The following is a 17,315-nucleotide window of genomic DNA, read 5'->3' as shown; positions in this document are numbered from 1 at the left end:
CCTTGGCGGCCAGGTGGGCCACACCTGGGCCTGCAGCTTCTCCGACTTTTGCTGGATCGTCTGCTGCAGCTTCTCTGTTCCCTAGGTGGGCGCATGTGTTGCTCTGTGTCAACGGCATTAGCTTTTCCTGCAGATCACTTGCGTCATTGAGGCTGGAGGTGGTGAGGGACAGATGTGGGTTCCTGTTTCTCCTTACTCTCCCCTGCTTTCTATCCAGTTGTCCTTCTCAAGTACTGTTCCAGCTTACCTATTGCGGCTTCAGGCCACCCATCAGAGGCAGACAACAAGCTCCTTTATTTTACAACACTCATCATGGTTCTGCTTCTCTGGTCGACCCATGACCAATACAACCTGCATATACCAGACACTGTGCTGGACTTTAGGGATAAAAATGGTGAGCCAGGGCTTCCCTGGTGGCGCAGTGGTTGAGAGTCTGCCTGCCGATGCAGGGGACACGGGTTCGTGCCCCGGTCTGGGGGATCCCACATGCCGCGGAGCGGCTGGGCCCGTGAGCCATGGCCGCTGAGCCTGCGCGTCCGGAGCCTGTGCTCCGCAACGGGAGAGGCCACAACAGTGAGAGGCCCGCGTACCGCAAAAAAAAAAAAAAAAATTGGTGAGCCAGAGAAGTACTGACCTTCTTTACAGAGCTTAAAGTCTAGTTGAGGATATTATTATTATAATACAGAAGGAGTAACACATGATGTTTTTAATTTTCAATCAGCCTGAGGATTGGTAATAATATATTTTTATAGCATTTTAAAATGTTCAAAGATTTTTCTTATTATTTAATCACTGTCACAACATATTTACAGATGCAAAGAAGACTAAGGGGAGATTGAAGGCTTCCCTTAAGGCTAAGCAGGGGTTTCAGGTGACTCCTGTCCAAAGGTCATACAGTTCGTAAGTGGCAGGTATTTACTCTTCAGGTTCATATTCCAGCACTTGTTTCAATGCAATAGTTGTGAAAATAAACCAATTTCTTAGTTCCACAGAGCAACTATTTTACTATCAGTTGTGTCTCTACATGACCAAAATGCTTATCAATACAGAAGAATACAAAAATCCAAAAGGATACCAATCTAATTGGCACTATGCCAAAAACCACATGGGCTTTTTCAGCTTTCAGATAGTTATCTTGATGTTCAGTAGATATGACCATAGAAATATGAACAAATAAAATGTCAGTCATCTTGGCGACCTTTCTTTTAATGCTAAACTTCACATAATAGGCACCTACAGGTTTTACATTTACATCATGTCTTCCCATGGAGCACAGGGGAGGGTTTTTATGGGCGTAGCTTGGGAGTAGAGCACCACACCTCCGTTCACATTTCATTGGCTAGAACTCTGTTGACCTCAGCACACCATTTACTACCTGTATGACCTTGGGAAATTTACTTAACATCTCTGTGCCTCAGGTTCTTCATGCACAAAATGCAGATAATGAGTATCTGCTCCTAGGGCTTTTGTGTTAACTAAATTGTATAATACATATAAAGCCTTTTGAACAGCTCCAGGAAGAAGTGAATAAGCATTTTAGTGAGAAGTTAGCTGTTCCTGCTTAACAGGTCTAACCTTTTTCCTTTATACAAACAGGATTCAATTTTAACTACTCTTCTGAAACATGTTTTAAATTTAATATGTCTCAAATATTCTTCCATGTTAGAACTATAAGTCTACCTAACATTTTAACAGCTCTTCAGTATTTGCCTCCATCCTCTGTGGACATACCATAATATATTTAACTCTTTGATGAATATCCTTGCTCACCAGTTGTGTTGCATATCCATGCTGTGCGCTGTAAATCCTTGGCAGTGAAATTCCTAACTTGTACTGTCATCTTCCATGTACATGGAAACATTCAGCTACTGAACACAGGAAAATCACTCTAGTCTTCTGTGGGGTCGTCTCATGGTTTTGAATTACAAGTCCAGCCTTATCATTATTACACTGCCTATTCTAAGCCAAAATGGGGGAAATATTAACATTGTCTTAAAAGCTTTTTTTAAAGAGAAAAACAGTCATTTTATAAGGAAATAATATTAACAATAGCTAGCATTTATTGCGTCTGTTTTATTTCTAATTCCGATAATGATCTTCTAAAAAATATCACTATGTCCATTCAACAGATGAAGAAACTAAGAATCAAAGAATTTAAGTAAATTGTCTCCAGTCAATTTTGTGGGAGAAGTTTATGGGAGAGCTGCCACTTGGACTTAATTGAGCCTAATTCCAAAATCCCTCTTCTATGTGAGTCAGCCTTCAAAAGAGGACAACCATTATTCCTTGGGACTCACTCTGCCAGTAAATGGGATTAGAGCTTGAAACTGACAGGCTGGGTTTTAGCTGCAGCCTCAAGTCCTTTGTTCATCTTACCTTCGCCCCAGCTGGGCCGGAAGCCCTGCTCTGAGCTAGGCCAGCATTCAGCGCGCTGGGACTTATTCTCATTGTAGCATCTTTCCCACTCTCCTCAGATGGCCTCTTCCTTTGTCTCATTCACCAGAGCTGGGCTTCTCTATGTCTGGTCTGCAGAGAACCTGTATGGAAAGCACTTGGGATACTGGTTTAAAAGGTGCTTTCTTGGCTTTGGGGGTTGGACCCAGTAATCTGCATTTTAAACAAGTTCCCTAGGTATTTTTATGCACAGTAAGATTTAAGACCCACTTTATTTAGCTTTTTGCAGGGAAGGACTGTCTTATTCATTGCTATTTCTAGGGGACCTGATATTCATTAAGCACTCTATTTCTTAAGAAAACTAATGAACCAGGCTGTAGTTCCTAAACAAATACAGGTCCTTGGTGTTCATCTCTGTAGCCTTGGCACCTAGCGTGTGTTTGGAACATTGTAGGAACTCAATCAATGTTACAAATGAAGTCTAATTATAATTGGTTATGTGTTGATTCTGTGACTTTGGGCAATTCACAAAACCTCTTTTAACCTGAATTTCCACATAAATCAGGTCATGATATTCATCTATATATCTCACAGCTCATTGTGGATACCAAATCTGTAAGTGAAATTTCATATATAAACCAGTAACATGATGTCTGGCACCGAGCAACTGCTGAATAAAATGGTGTTCACTGTAATGATAATAACAATAACAATGCCTGTAAAAATGCTCTATAAAGCACCGTGCAGTTATTAAGTCCTGTGATTATATTCATTGTGAACTTAATCAAGCAGGCTGTGTAGACCATTGAACTTTGCTTTGCCCATAAAATAGGAACAGCAGGGCTTCCCTGGTGGCGCAGTGGTTGAGAGTCCGCCTGCCGATGCAGGGGACACGGGTTCGTGCCCCGGTCTGGGAAGATCCCACATGCCGCGGAGCAGCTGGGCCTCTGGGCCATGGCTGCTTGGCCTGCACGTCTGGAGCCTGTGCTCCGCAACGGGAGAGGCCACAACAGTGAGAGGCCCGCGTACCGCAAAAAAAAAAAAAAAAAAAAAAAAAAAAAAAAAAAAAAAAAAAAAAAGGAACGGCAGCAGGAGGTGTTTGATGTGTAGAGGAGTCCAGAGAAAGACAGGAGGTGAGTTGCAGCCTCCAACTATGTGCTTCCTGTGTGGTCCAGTGGAGAAGGCTGTGCTCCAAGACAATATCTGACCCAACTGATCCTGTGTTAGCATCTTTCCTTGAGGGAGAAGCAGCCTTTTCAGGTGCTGCTGCTGAGGTCCGGAAGGGAAGGGCTGATGAGAGCACACAAGACCCGACAAGTAATATCCATCAGCTTCTTGCCCTAAGGTGAAAATAAAACACAAATGTTACATGCAAAGAATGTTACAGTCAATTTCAGGCCTTGCTTTTTGATATTTTTCCAGTTTAGGGGTTTTATCATCCTTCCGCTGACAAATCATATTTTGATCCACTTCAAAGGGATTTTCCATTGAAGTAACAATAACCAGGGCTTAGGGTAAGCCTTGTGTCTGCTACACACTTGCAAGGCTGCCATGTGGGTCTGCACGGAAGATGTCAAGTCTAATGGATTTCATTTCTTGAAGTAAGATACATGTTTTGAGGGTAGTATTTAGAGGTTTGGGAAGATGACAAAATTGTCTGAAGGAAGGAAACGGCAGTGGACAGATTTCAGCTATAAGTGGAGTCCTATAGCTGAGCAGATGCTTTCCAATCAAAATTCATGGGGAAAATGACCATCTACTGGGAAAAAATCAGTCATCAAAAAAGGTAAGCAAATTCCCGTAATCATGCAATGTGACTGTCAAAAAAGCAAATATTAATATTTTGAAGTACTAACTACATTTCAGGGTACCCACTAGCCTGCACAGTTGTCTGGGGAAATTTACCCTGTATAAACCCTGCAGTTTATGATCATGTCTTATGGTAGGCCACTGTCCCAAAGGTCGAGTCTAATGGGAGGAGGAATCGCACCTTGTCCCAGTAAGATCTTCGTGTAGGCTGGCCAGTGAGCTACTACAGGTATGGCCTGTCCCCAGGACATGAGCTAGCCAATTGATTCTTAATATTGAGTGAACAGAAGGAAGTTGGTGTTGAGCATAGCAGGTAAATCTACGCGCAGTGTGGCCATAATGGCCATATGTAAATTGTGCATGCAAAGCCTGGCTGCTAGGAGGAAAACTTGAAGCTGGTGTACAGGGAGGTCATAGTGGTCTCCCCAGAAACCGACAGAGAGAGTAGCCTCAGTTCCTTATGGTTTCCCAGTTCTAGATCCCAGGAGGCTTGACTGTTCTTTGGTCTTGTTCTTAGTTTGCTCCAAGATTCCACTCTGTATAATATCTCCCCTGTTGGGAACCGGGCCGCACAGCAGGAGGTGAGCGACAGGCAAGTGAGCGAAGCTTCATCTGCCGCGCTCACATTACCGCCTGAACCATCATTCCCCCCCGGGAGAAAAATTGTCTCCACGAAACCAGTCCCTGGTGCCAAAAAGGTTGGGGACCGCTGGTTTAACCTCTCAGATTACCTTCCAGAAGTTACCTTGTAGCAAAAGAATCACGTGGTAGCATCTGGAACCACCACTTTCCATGGAGGAATAAATATATATATTTAACATTTAATTTTCTCTGCTAATTATGGATAGTTCTTTTGGAAGGAAAAGGATACTTTTTAATAAATTTTCCTTCCATACGAGCGTAGGCACACACATTAAAGATTTATTGTTCACATAGGACTCCACAGACTCAAACTTCACTTAGGTTTCAAAGCATTCCAGATTGTACAACTTCTAAGTCAATTTCCTTCATATCACAAGGTCACGTCTCTCATTTTGCTGTACTCACCGATCCATCACTCCAAGTGTGCACTCCAGATGGTGCACACTTGTGCAGCAGCATGCTTTCTAACAGGTAAGAGTCCTTGCTCTGTTTAAGGCTTGCCTAATGTTGGTGCATGTTTTTGAAATGTAGAAGTTATATACAGATGACAGGTTATGGCAGTATTGGAAATATATTTCTACAATCTTTTTTTTTTGCGTTACGCGGGCCTCTCACTGTTGTGGCCTCTCCCGTTGCGGAGCACAGGCTCCGGACGCGCAGGCTCAGCAGCCATGGCTCACGGGCCCAGCCGCTCCGCGACATGTGGGATCTTCCCGGACCGGGGCACGAACCCGTGTCCCCTGCATCGGCAGGCAGACTCTCAACCACAGCGCCACCAGGGAAGCCCTCTACAGTCATTTTTACAGATGAAACATGCTGTAACAAAAGAGTAGAGGATTGGTTTCTAAAGCATAGGAGATACGTTCAAATATCTATCTTCCCCAAAATGTAAACTTGACCAACTTTGTCGTCAGATCTTGCCATGTATTCTTTTATTCTCCCTTCAAGGCAGGATTTGATTTTTAAGTTTTCCATGTCTCTTTCCATGCCCACTACATTTCTTTTCTGATTTTGGCAATTCTCCTTAGGTATTTCAATGACTAGTCAAGAAATCACACAAATAGAAACTTCCTTAATGAACTGCTTATGAGAATTAACGTGAAGATGATTCAACAGCTTGTAGCCAATGCTTGCCTGTTCCATATGCTTCTTTTTCCCTCTCTTCTCTCCTGATACAATTAGCCATCAAGGTTCTAAGTGTAGCCACCTTGGAAGATTCTCAGACTGTCCTATATAAGAAAATGCTTACCCAGCATTTTAAGAATCCTGTTTTAAGATTTTATCCATTTGCCGCCTGTGGTTTGCTCTGTTAAATAAAGTACCTTAAAAAATAATGAAGATAAGATTCACTAGAACCTGATTCCATTTAGTCTCCCTTCTACCTTTCCTAAGTCTTTCTTGCTAAAATAAAATATTGCTACCATATAGTTATAGGTTGAATTTTTAGAGAAAGTTCTGGCATGATCTCCATTAAGTACAAATCCCATCAATTTCATAAAACAGCAAAAATAATTTTATCACAAACACTACCCAGTAAGAAGTTATGCAAATTCTAAGAAAATTTTCTTCTAGAAACTTTATTTCCTTTTCACTTCATCTAAATCAGTTATCCTTGCTTTCAAGTTACTTCTCAAATAACAGAAACCCTGTCAAGTATACTTTTACAGAGGCCCCAAATACAACCATGAAAAGCTTGTTTTTTTTAAAATTCTCTTTTATTTTTACTTCTTTGGCTGCGCTGCACAGCTTGTGGGATCCTAGTTCCCTGCCCGACCAGGAATGGAACCCGTGCCCTCGGCGGTGACAGAGCAGAGTCCTAACCACTGGACAGCCAGGGAACTCCCATGAAAGGCTTTTGAGAGCCCTTGCTCTCAGGCTGAGTCAATACGAAATAATATTTTACAGTCACTTGAGAGCCTCTTAGCCTCCCCTAACTCCCCCGATGCCTCCTCTCTCATCCTCCAGTGACATCCTGACAGTTGCCGCTCTTCCAGGACATCCAGCTAATATCTTTGTGCAGAAAATATTACTCAAGGGAAAAATAAATATCCTTACCTCTAATCTCTAAGAAGGAATCTATAATAAAATAGTAAACATATTTACATATATATTACCTTCCTCTTAGATATTCCAACACTAGAAGACACTGGCAGATAGAAATAATGTGGATAGATTCATGACCTAGGAAACTTCCAGAACTGCGGCTGGGTCAGTCAAAGGTAGTTTCCTCCACAGCCTTGGATAAGAGCAGTTTTTTCTGAATAAGACTCATTTATTCTTCTTTTTACTTTTAGCATGTGGTATCTGTAATACCTTTTCTTCTATAATCAGAAAATGTTAAGAGATGTGTTTCAGGATGCGTGCCATAGCAATAGTTTATTGGACTAGAAATGGATAAATGACCTAAAAGCCATTGAACCACAAACTGGTCAGCATTCTGTGAGGTCTAGCTCTAACACAGGAGCCCTACCAGGCAGGGTCTCCCTGGTGAGACTTCTGTGCTAAGAAACTTGGTGACAGCAGAAACCAGCTACAGGGTTTGAGCTGAAAAGTCACATAAAGTCGGGGTTAGGGAAGTTGTTTTGAGGCTACATGCAAGATGCTTAAACAAAGGAAGCAGAGAGAGAATGGTGCAGATTCACAGAAAGAGGCAGAAGAGAGAAACCACAAGTTCTGGAGCATGAAAGCAGAGCACAGAGAGAGTGAGCTTGGACCTTGAGTATTTTTGGTGTTGGTGTTTCCAGAAGCTCAGCTTTCTTTTGCTTCTTGATATTGAAGTCTATGAAATCCCTGTACCCTAAAAGTAAGCCTCCTTTTTCCCCGTTTACTTGTTAATTTGAGTAGGTTTTTGTGCTTGTGTAGCCGGGTAATATTTTGACATAGTCACTGAAGTGCTGTTTTCACTCAGGACGTCCTGTACTTTCTCCCTATTTGGGCAGCAGGGAGGGCCTTCCACCTTCCATATCCCTAGGCTAGGGTTTTCACTTGAAAAAACGTTCAAGTCTTAGCATTTGAGCTTTTCAAGTAGACTTTCGCAAATGCTTGGAAGAGATAATCACTGCCACGCATTGAGAAAAGACTTCTCAGGGATCAAGGGCCGAGATCCCTTGATGCCTGGGCCACAGAGAGGGACAGGAGGAAGGAGGAAACCTTGAAGGACTAAGATTTGCCAAGACCTCTGTTTGACTAAGACATCAATGAATTTGTCTGAGTTTTATCCAGAAGTGAGTGAATTAATTTTCTGCCATCGGGGGAAAATTGGGGACTGAGAAAGAAATAAAGTCCACCTATAGAAAAATTTAGTCAGTGTAAAAGAAAGAACTCCATTTTCCTCTCTGAGTTTATAACCTATGAAAATCGTATCCAGACTACCAAGCCATAAGAAAACATAGCAATTCGGAAGGGAGGTACAAAGAAATAAAAATAACATATTTCCTTTTTCAACACACACACGTAACAGCCTGGGATGGGCACTCTCACATAAAACCCTGCAGGGAGCAGAGGCAGTCTCCATATGTCAAAGAATAGAGTAATAGCTAACATTTACTGAATGCTTGTCACTACTGAACTATGAAATAAGAATTCTACTCCAGTTATCTCATTTAATCTACAACTACCACATGGCAACAGACTTATTATTATCCCTGTTTTGTAGATGAGGAAACTGAGGCCTAAAGAGATCAGCGCTGTGGTTTCAAAGCTATCAAGCCAAGCTCCATTATAATTACATATTTGCCAGCTCCACTAGGGCAATAAACTCCTTGAGCAGGGTCTGAGTACCAGCAGGGCTATTCAAGAACTGTTTGACTTCATAGTCTCTGGGAAGCGTTTTGGTACCACGAAATGATCACGGACTTTGGAATCAAACTTGGGTTTTAAGTCTGTGTTAAATTAATTAAACATCCTGGTCATTAGAATGAGGTGACTCTAATGCTGTGGCAGCCTGTGTAAGCAGCCCAAAATCTAAGCCCGTAAATACCTCAAGGTTATAAAATTGAAATCTAAGGACAATCGATCACAGTAAACTAGGCTTTAAGCTATAGCAAATCGTATAATTTCCTTTCTTTGCTTCCACAACTTCTCTAGATAAGCCTCTCCCCAAGCTCATGTTGGTGGAGCACACCTAACCACTTCCAGTCTGGGGCTGCCCTGTTAAAATCAGTTTTTACTCAAATAAACACTTACAATTTTTAATATGCCTCATTTTATCTTTTAACCCCTGGCTCCGTTAACCATAAGCATGAGAACGTGGAGAAGTTAAACCTCTCTGAGCCTCACTTTTCTCATCTATAAACAGGAGCTGTTATGTCTCACTTGCAAGCTGTCATGATAATTAAATAATGTAATGAATACAATGAGTGCATAGCATGTGTTTATTTGATGGGACCTTTACTTACCCAATGCCTGGCTCATCAGGGATACTCAGCAAATGACTGTTGGGTAAATGAGTGCATAAGAACCACCCATATCTAAGCATTAAGGATTATTATTCAGAAAATATATTATTTATTCCACAAAATTTAGATTTTGATCTGAGGAAATAATATTTTTGAATAGAGAATGTTCTTTTAACTGAATTGGGAGAAAAATGAGTATTTCAACCATTTCTTGTCTGTTGATTCCTTCCCATGTTTTATTTGGAAAATATGCCCATACAGAGGATATCCCTGTGGTAAAGCATTAACAAAGCAAGCCAAATGTCATTAAGTCTGTCTCATTTCTCATTCATGTGGAACTGTAGTAGATCACAGAAGTGGGCATACTAATTCTCTATGCTCTATATTTTTCCATTTTGCAATTGCTGTTTATTTTATCCTGCTTATTTAATTAAGGATTGCCTACTTATCAGGCTGCAGAAGAATCCTTTTTGGCTGCCTTCCATTTTGCAAAGTTTAAGGAGAGAGGTGTCTCATTTGGATTGTTCAGACACCTCTGACTTTGCTCATTCATATTCATGAGCCGCCCCTTCCCCCCAGTTGTGTTTTCTCTGTGTGAATTTCTCTTAACAGATCATTCTCCCTCAAAACCACAGGAAGGTTAGCAGCAGGTGAAATCTCCATTACTGGTGGGTAGACAGGAATGCTAATTGATTTCAAATATTAACCATTATTTCCTCTAAACTTATCTTTTAAATATTTCACTTACAGCTATTTGAATTTAGGACTTTCTAAAGACAAGACTGCTTCAATGTGAATAGAAGCTTTACAGTAGTAGGTGAAACAAAGACAACCGTGACAGTTTAACAAGCCTTAAAATTACCTCCAGATTACTCTAGGGTCGGTGCAGGCATGACTGGAGAAGAAACTTTTAAAATTTTCTCCCTCACTCTTTTTTTTTTTTTTTTTAAATAAATAAATTTATTTATTTTTGGCTGCGTTGGGTCTTCGTTTCTGTGCGGGTTTTCTCTAGTTGCGGTGAGCAGGGGCTGCTCTTGGTTGCGGTGCGCAGGCTTCTCATCGTGGTGGCTTCTCTTGTTGTGGAGTATGGGCTCTAGGCTTGTGGGCTTCAGTAGTTGTGGCGTGTGAGCTCAGTAGTTGTGGCTCTCGAGATCTAGAGCTCAGACTCGGTAGTTGCGGTACATGGACTTTGTTGCTCCCCAGCATGTGAGATCTTCCCTGACCAGGGCTCAAACCCGTGTCCCCTGCATTGGCAGGTGGATTCTTAACCACTGCACCACCAGTGAAGTTCCCTCCCTCACTCTTAATTTTACTAGTTCATCCTGTGCTTGTGGTTTATGTTTCCTGGATCTTAGCAGTGCCAGTGAAAAAGGTGACTAGAATTAAAAGCCTTTTAGAATAGGTCTTAGAACCTAAATAGACATTTCTCCAAAGAAGACATACAGATGGCCACTAGGCACTTGAAAAGATGCTCAACGTTGCTAACTATTTGAGAAATGCAAATCAAAACTATAATGAGGTACCACCTCACAAATACTGGAAAGGATGTGTAGAAAAGGGAACCCTCCTACACCGTTGGTGGGAATGTCAACTGGATCAGTCACTATGGAGAACAGTATGGAGGTTCTTCAAAAAAACTAAAAATAAAGTTACCATATGATCCAGCAATCCCACTCCTGGGTATATATCCAGAGAAAACTATAATTCAAAAAGATACATGCAGCCCAATGTTCATAGCAGCACTATTCACAATAGCCAGGACATGGAAACAACCTAAATGTCTATCGACAGATGAGTAAAGAATATATGGTATGTGTGTATATATATATATATATATATATATATGCATATATATATAATGGAATATTACTCAGCTGTACAAAAGAATAAAATAATGCCATTTGCAGTTACATGGATGGACCTAGAGATTATCATACTAAGTGAAATAAGCCAGACAGAGAAAGACAAATACCATATGATATCACTTATATGTGGAATCCAAAATATGACACAAACGAATTTATCTACGAAACAGAAACAGACTCACAGACATAGAGAACAGACTAGTGGTTGCCAAGAGGAAGGTGGGGTGGGGAAGTGTTGGATTGGGAGTTTGGGATTAGCAGATGCAAACTATTATATATAGAATGGATCGACAACAAGGTACTACTGTATAGCACAGGGAACTATTGATATATTCAATATCCTGTAATAAACCATAATGGAAAAGAGTATGAAAAAAGAATATATATATATAAGTATAACTGAGTCACTTTGCTATATACCAGAAACTAACACAACATTGTAAATCAACTATACTTCAGTTAAAAAAAAAAAAAGAATATGTCTTAGAAATCATTATCTTGTCCAAACTTCCTCTATATAAGTGGAGACTCAAAGAAGAGAATTGACCAACAGTACACTCTAGCGAGTGTCAGAGCTGGACCAAACACTCAGGGTCCTTGCGTTCTCTACTAGCTACAGCATGGAGTATAATCTTCATGAAGTCAGGGGCCAGTCTAACTGGAACCATTCAGTAGACCTAAAGGGTATTTAATACCACGGTGTCTAACTTAAGTTCACCAATGGGGTGAAGTTTCCTTTTGAATGGACATCTGGGAGGGCTCCTGGCCGCAGTTGGGCCTGTCTTGGCAGTCTCTTTGGGGTTTCCCTCCTGGCAGCATGAGACGCTTCTCTCCTCTTTGCACTTTTCCCTCTCATTTCCCCCCAAATTAATGGGCTGAGAACAGAGGAATAGCCATTTGTTTTACTCAGTAGGGAACTGACTGGGCACAGGTAGAATCCACATTCTGCTTTAGGGCTGCAGAGGTGTTGGGTTCTTGGTGTCTCCAGTTGGAACTCAGGATACCTTGTCTTAGAAACATGAGATGCAGTGGGTAGGTTGGAGGCAGTACTGAATAGTGGTTAAAGTGATGGGTTTCTGCAACTGAAAGACCTGTCTTGAGAACTTTTGCTAGCAATTAGTAGCTCAAGCTTCAGTCTTCCCACCTATTCGAGCTGCTGCTGCTAATAATAATAACAATAATAATAATAAATACCTAACTCATCGTGTTGTGGTAAAGATTAAATGGGGGTAATAACTGGCATATGTTACGCGTTTAAAACATGTTTGCTATTAGTTTCACTTTTAGGATACACTCGCCACCCATCCAAGTTCCAAATAGGCTAAAATAAAAGCCTTTTTATTTGCCTAGATTTGGATTTGCCTTTGGATTTGCCTAGAAATCAATGTGTATTATATAAGGTTGTATATATGGGAAAACACTCTGATTTCTGAATGAATTTGGAACGTCATCTGTTTGTAAATTAGATCTGCCCCTTCTCTCTCTCTCTTTCTTTCCTCCTTAATATCTCTTTAATTGGCTATAATGACTGAAATATCCTGAATCATGTTGCAGATTTTACTACCCACGTGAATCTGCTTTCAGAAGGGTACTCTGTACTTCTGTACGTATACACTAAGCAGATTATTTGGTTTGTCTCTTTATGTAGATCACAAGGATAGGGTGGCCAATCTCTTATTCATTTGCCCTGTAGCTATAACCCAAGTGCACTCTCTCCATGTGTGTGTGTACTTGGCATCCGCCGGCTTGGCCACGAGGGGTGTGGACTGAGGCCTTGAAGGAATCAAGGAAGGGGCCCTGATGAGTGTGCTGAAAACCCAAAACACACTTGAAGACCCTTGAGCAGTTTTGGAGACTCTTTTTGAGAAGGTACTTTTGAATGATAGACTGTTTTAATAGTAACATCTTAAAGAAAGGGAAAAAAGAGGCCCAGTGATTATGGCCGTTTTTCATCATCTTGTTTCACTGGATGGATGTTCCCTATTGGGATATAATTTTGCCCAGAAGGCATGATTTGCTCTACCTATACGTCCAAAGATATAAAGATCCACAGGATCAACCAAGATGTTTCTTTTTCTGACACACAGAAAAGTGTTAGAGTCCACATCTGTGTGTGTGGCAACTAGCCTGGGGATAGGATGGCAAGCAGGTTCCTGGAAGAGAAGTGACAGTGAGCATAATTCGCGGAGAACCCCTTTGCTCACTGTGCTGGGAGAGAAAATCAGGTGTGACTCAGTGCAGATTCCATAAAGGTTTGGTGTTGGAAGCAATACAGTTAAGTAGAACCAGATGGAATTATCTGAACTCTTTCTGTTTTTTAAAGGTTTGATTAAAGCTGGAAACTATTCAGAATTCAGAAAAGTGTTTAAAAAACAAGATACTTAAGAAAAGGTAGGAAGGCAGAAATTGAATTGCACTTCCTAGGGCCTGAGAGAAATAGTTACTTCTAGTAAAAGTGAGTAGAGGATACAGGGAAAGAAGCTGACTGTACTGGCACCCCACTGCCCCCCACCCCCAGACAGGGCCTAGTGCAGGCTGAGAACACAGTAGAGACTTAGATGATACCTGAGTGATTGAGGACTGAAAAAGGGCTCAGTGGTGGTTTAATGAGAAGAAAAATTGACCTGTCAATTTTATTTCACATTTGAGCAGCGTTAATCATTCGGCATCTCCTCCTAATATTGAAATAAAACCTGCCTTTGTGAACCTTTATTCACTGCTTCTAGTTCTGCCTTCTGATGCGATAGAGAAGAAATCATATGCTTCCTCTGAATGACAACTCTTCAAATATTTAAAGACAGCCAAGTTATATCCCTGTAGCTTCCAGTCCATGCTTACCCATCCCAAGCCATCTTTAATTTTATTTATTGGGTTAAATATTACTGATTTCTTCAACTATTCTTTGTATGATCTGTTTTATAGATACTTTATTCTCCTGGCTTCTGGAGGCATTACAGTTAGTCAATAGACTTTTTTTTTTTTAACATTCATCTATTGTTTTTATTATGTTTTATTAGTTTTCTTTTAACCCAGAACAATCCTTCCACCTTTTCTTCCCCCATGACATTAATTTTTTTTGTTTTGGAAGAATCCAGGCCAGTTGTCTTGTACCACATTTGGATTCCTGTAACTTTTTTTTTTCCCTTCTTTTCTTTTTTTTTTTAAATCTTTATTAGATTATAATTGCTTTACAATGTTGTGTTAGTTTCTGCTGTACAACAAAGTGAATCAGCTACATGTATACATATATGCCCATATCCCCTTCCTCTTGAGCCTCCCTCCCACCCTCCCTATCCCACCCCTCTAGGTCGTCACAGAGCATCTAGCTGATCTCCCTGTGCTATGCAGCAGCTTCCCACTAGCTATCTAGTGGGAAACGTTGCCCTGAACAAAATATTACAGGCTTAGGGTAGCCATTTCAGAAGTGAGAGACCAACCTTGTCTTGGATGCTGTGCTTCTAATGAATGGAAACTAACTTTCCCTTAAAGTCTCTGGTGGCCTCATCTCATCATCTGCTCAATCTGAACTTTCATTCAGTTAAATACCTAGGTCTTTTTCATGCTGACTTTGTTAAGAAAATCTCCTTCATCCTATTCTTCTGTGGTTAATTGAAAAGTATTATCTTGAAACCTTATTCTGACCCCTGTTAAAACTCATTTTATTTGTTCAGCTTACTGTTCCAGCATGGTCTAAGCTTTTTGAATCTTAATTTTTGCCATCAAAAGCATATTTTCTTTCTTACAATTGGGGCATAGGCTGATATGATAAACATGCCTTCTGTGCTAAATAGAAATGTCAGTTGAAGTAATGAGGTTGCATTTTACACGTTAAGTTAGAAAAGAAGTAAAAGAATGAGACAGGTATGGGGGGAAGAGCCACTTTCATAAACTATTAGTAGGAGTATAGACTGATGCAAATATCCTGGAAAACAATTTGACAATAGGTAGCAAAATGTCAAAGAATGCACATTATTTTGGAAGTATAATTTCTCAGAAAGAATGCAAAGGAATTAATCTGATCAGAGAGAATAGGACATTTATTTCAACATAATTTAGAATACTGAAAAATTAGGGAAATCTAAATGTGTCAGTAGAACATTGAGTTAAATTCTATGTAAACCATAAAATGGAATATTAAACAGCCAGTAAAAATGATATTTTTATTTGGTTAAATGAGAAAACAACTATATATATATATATATGTGTATATATATATATATATATTTTTTTTTTTTGTAAAAAGATAAACATGCATGTGTGTGATGAGTCCATAGTGAAATATCTGGAAGGCCAGTTTAATAACAATTATATATTGGTGGTAGAATTGCAGGTAATTTTGACATTCTTGGTTATACTTTTCTCTATTATGTAAATTTTCTAAAATGAACAAGCCTTAGTTTTATAATTAGAAGAAATTCAATTTTGGATTTTGGGGGGAAAAGTTTGAGTGAATCACAGTTATCCTCGTGGCATAACACAGGAAGTTCCTCTCTAGTTTGACACAAATGTTTTAACAAATCGTCAGATCTGCATCAGAGTTACTACTTGGAATAACTGTATTGTTCTAGCCAAAACCTCTCTATGTTCTGTAAGGTGGAGTCAATACCTCTTCCTCTTTATTTTTTACCCCATTGATTGTGTCTGAGGTTGGGTTCCCTGGAAACAGACTCTGAAATGGAGTTTGGCTGCCAAGGTTGACTGAGGAGTGCTCTCCCTTCTATACCCTTGTATGGAGTGAAGGGAGCAGGGCTGAGCAGAGGCAGAGTTTGAACTGCAATGCAGTTGCCACAGAGGCCTCCGTCAATCCTCTGAGGAGCTTGGAAGCTGAGATAGCCATTCAGATACGTCCTGTATTGAGGCAAGGGCAAGGCTTTGTTCTCTGGTCTTCTTTTTTGTACTTTATATTTTATTTTTAAATTTTTTATACAGTTTTAAAGGTTACTTTCCATTTACAGTTATTACAAAATATTGGCTCTATTCCCTGTGTTGTACAATACATCCTTGTAGCCTATCTTTCACCCAATAGTGTGTGCTTCCCACTCCCCCGCTCTTATTACCCACCCACCACCACCACTGGTAACCACTAGTTTGTCCTCTATATCTGTGATGTACTCTGGTCTTGACTAGTCATTGGATGGGGGCTGCCCCACCGGGAACATAACCTTGTGCGAGACACCTCCCTTTGACTGAGGGCAATTCTCAAGGAAGGATTCCTCTGTAAGTCACCAGCAAACATTCTCAGCAGTTGGAGGGGTGAGTACCTTATCCTGAAGGATGCACCTGGGTGATGCACCACAGGATCTACCACAGAAGGGTACTAGTGCACTCCTGCCCTTTGCCCTAATTATCTTATGTTTTTTTTTTAAATGAAAATAATTCTGTTTCCCCTCACAATCCTTTCCTTCTGCATCCATCCACTTACAGATTCCCACAGTTAAAGCACCATGATTCAAATATGATTCTATGAAGAGATGGACTGAGGACTCATTCATTAATTCATTATTTATATTTAATGAGTGTCTTCTATTGCAACGGGCATTGTTCTAGGTGCTGAAAGCACTACAGGGAACAAAAATCCCTTTCTCATAGGTCTTATATTCTAAGTGGCTGCCTCTTGGCCATACTTAAATTTTTATGTCTCCCGTCATCACTGAGGCTTTGTCATTGGGCCAGGTTGACTGACTCTACTTGTACGGTGAGTTGCTCCCTTTAAGAAGTGCCTTAGTCGCATGTGGATATAGATTTCTGACTGCATTCTTTAAGAATTAGTCTTTCAGACGTGCCCAGAAAAGTTTGCATCCTATCTGTGGGCTCCACTTTTGGTAAAACTAAACAAGAAATAGTAAGTAAACAAGCTAAAAGTAATTGCTTAGCATTGTGCAGGTGAAATAGGCAACTGTCTGATGACTATTCCCTTCTCCAGCACTTTCTATCACCATTTAGATACAATCTAAAATACTCTGTCTCAGATTACTTCCAGGGGTGTTTTTCCTGAATGAACACAGACTTTAAAATAGCTTTCTTGACTCCTATTTGCTTGGCATCTCTCCTAGATAAATATGATTTGCTTTCGGATCTCAGTTATAAAATGAAATTGAGCAAGTAACTTTGTGCTAAGATCAGTCTTAAAAAGTGTGTGTGTGTGTGGGGGGGGGGCTTCCCTGGTGGTGCAGTGGTTGAGAGTCCGCCTGCCGATGCAGGGGACACG

General features: G+C 40.5%; 1 pseudogene across 1 annotated transcript in view; it reads left to right on the top strand.

The window, feature by feature from the left end:
• The first annotated feature begins 312 nt into the window (after window positions 1–312).
• LOC309961158 (heterogeneous nuclear ribonucleoproteins A2/B1-like) overlaps window positions 313–17,315 on the top strand; it is a 38,607-nt pseudogene continuing 21,604 nt past the window's right edge. The window contains exon 1 of the transcript in view: window positions 313–394. The product of the transcript in view is annotated as a heterogeneous nuclear ribonucleoproteins A2/B1-like (transcript). The remainder of the gene's footprint in view (window positions 395–17,315) is intronic.

The sequence above is a fragment of the Leucopleurus acutus genome (assembly GCF_964270905.1).
Source record: "Leucopleurus acutus genome assembly, chromosome: 4".
In the NCBI taxonomy this organism is placed as follows: Eukaryota; Metazoa; Chordata; class Mammalia; order Artiodactyla; family Delphinidae; genus Leucopleurus; species Leucopleurus acutus.
This window is presented reverse-complemented; position numbering and strand designations above follow the sequence as displayed.